The sequence below is a fragment of the Schistocerca piceifrons genome, unplaced genomic scaffold (assembly GCF_021461385.2).
Source record: "Schistocerca piceifrons isolate TAMUIC-IGC-003096 unplaced genomic scaffold, iqSchPice1.1 HiC_scaffold_277, whole genome shotgun sequence".
Taxonomy (NCBI): domain Eukaryota; kingdom Metazoa; phylum Arthropoda; class Insecta; order Orthoptera; family Acrididae; genus Schistocerca; species Schistocerca piceifrons.
Window position 1 is genome coordinate 27501 of NW_025728490.1, and position 2500 is coordinate 30000.

Sequence of the window (2500 nt, forward strand, 5' to 3'; positions counted from 1 at the left end):
GGCACCAACACCCACACATGTCCTATACAACGGTGCACCCAACATCACAATAGTACCTCCTGTCACAGCGCACAAACAATGACATGAGTCAAAGACACAGGTCTGACACAAGCATAGAATTGGAGCGCCGCCTCTAATAAGCCAAAGGTGCATCCTGACGTGACAAATCTGATCATGTCACAAGCATTCACTTACTATAATCACTATCAACGAACCTGCCGCCCCCGCCCCCCCCCTACACCTTTCCTTACAACAACGTGTAACCTAACCTAACCTAACCTATGTTGTACCTTAACCTAACCTATGTTGTACCTTAACCTAACCTATGTTGTACCTTAACCTAACCTATGTTGTACCTTAACCTAACCTATGTTGTACCTTAACCTAACCTATGTTGTACCTTAACCTAACCTATGTTGTGCCTTAACCTAACCTATGTTGTGCCTTAACCTAACCTATGTTGTGCCTTAACCTAACCTATGTTGTGCCTTAACCTAACCTATGTTGTGCCTTAACCTAACCTATGTTGTGCCTTAACCTAACCTATGTTGTGCCTTAACCTAACCTATGTTGTGCCTTAACCTAACCCATGTTGTGCCTTAACCTAACCCATGTTGTGCCTTAACCTAACCCATGTTGTGCCTTAACCTAACCCATGTTGTGCCTTAACCTAACCCATGTTGTGCCTTAACCTAACCCATGTTGTGCCTTAACCTAACCCATGTTGTGCCTTAACCTAACCCATGTTGTGCCTTAACCTAACCCATGTTGTGCCTTAACCTAACCCATGTTGTGCCTTAACCTAACCCATGTTGTGCCTTAACCTAACCCATGTTGTGCCTTAACCTAACCCATGTTGTGCCTTAACCTAACCCATGTTGTGCCTTAACCTAACCCATGTTGTGCCTTAACCTAACCCATGTTGTGCCTTAACCTAACCCATGTTGTGCCTTAACCTAACCCATGTTGTGCCTTAACCTAACCCATGTTGTGCCTTAACCTAACCTATGTTGTGCCTTAACCTAACCCATGTTGTGCCTTAACCTAACCCATGTTGTGCCTTAACCTAACCCATGTTGTGCCTTAACCTAACCCATGTTGTGCCTTAACCTAACCCATGTTGTGCCTTAACCTAACCCATGTTGTGCCTTAACCTAACCCATGTTGTGCCTTAACCTAACCCATGTTGTGCCTTAACCTAACCCATGTTGTGCCTTAACCTAACCCATGTTGTGCCTTAACCTAACCCATGTTGTGCCTTAACCTAACCCATGTTGTGCCTTAACCTAACCCATGTTGTGCCTTAACCTAACCCATGTCGTGCCTTAACCTAACCCACGTCGTGCCTTAACCTAACCCACGTTGTCGCCTAACGTAACCCACGTTGTCGCCTAAACCTGCTCTGTAATTGTTATACGACTCGTTCAATTAGTGTAGTGTTGCCCACCCGCAACCCTCGCAATATAGTTCGCTACTCGCACTCCCCGCTCCCCTGTGTATCGCTTCATGTTAAACACCTTGCAAGTCTTGCTCACTTTCCACATGCTCCTGCTGTACACTGTAATGTGGATGGCAGCAGGACGTACATGCCGCCCCTCCCCACGTCCCCACCTTGCCCCCTGCCTTCGCAAGCTGGTTGGTGAGAACTTTGCATGTTCAATGCCCTCCGCATGCGACGTACTCAGGCTACGTTGTGGTGCGGCCTGTGTCAACTGTCCGCTAATGTCGTACGCGTAAACCACAATCTGTACTGCACATTCGTCCTTATGTACTGAATGATACATCGTGGCACATGTGTGACCGTACAACGACTGCGCCCAAAAACGGCGGACCATACAGTGCAAATATTGTGCACGCAGCTACGTGTCGTCTCCCTATGAGAGCTGGATTGCAGTGTGGTACGCCATAGAGACGTGTGGGAGGAACGGACGCCGTGGATGGCGATCAGCATGAGCTGTCTGTTGATGTATTCGGACCTAGTCGTCTCTCCTCACACACCGTGATGGCATGGTGCACCGCGTTCCATATCTGCGACATGCTACAGAGGCCGGTTGACAGTCGTTCGAGCAATGGACATCGCATACGTACGGGGGCCACCTTCCACGTATTGTCTAGGCGTGCACATTTTGTTGCGTGTATGTGGGCAGACGTAGTGTGGCGTGACACCTGACACAGGCATGCAATAATCGTGGAAGTTGCAAATGGCGATGGACGCCTGCGTTTTCTGGTGAAGTTACGCAAATGAACAAATGGTAACCTGTTGTGGTGCGGTTGTTCTCGCTAGGGGTGAATCGGTGATGGCGACGATAGGTTGAGGTACTAACCGGTTGTTCCAGCGATACCCACCATGCCGACGAAACTGAACGGCATCTGGGTGTGAAGCGATACGCGGCGGTGGCTGGGTGGGACCGTCCCCGGCCGGTGAGGGGGCGCCTCCCGGCGTGCTGGCCGCGCGGTGCGTGGGCGCACGCGCTACAGCCGGCTGGTGGGGGCGGCCAGT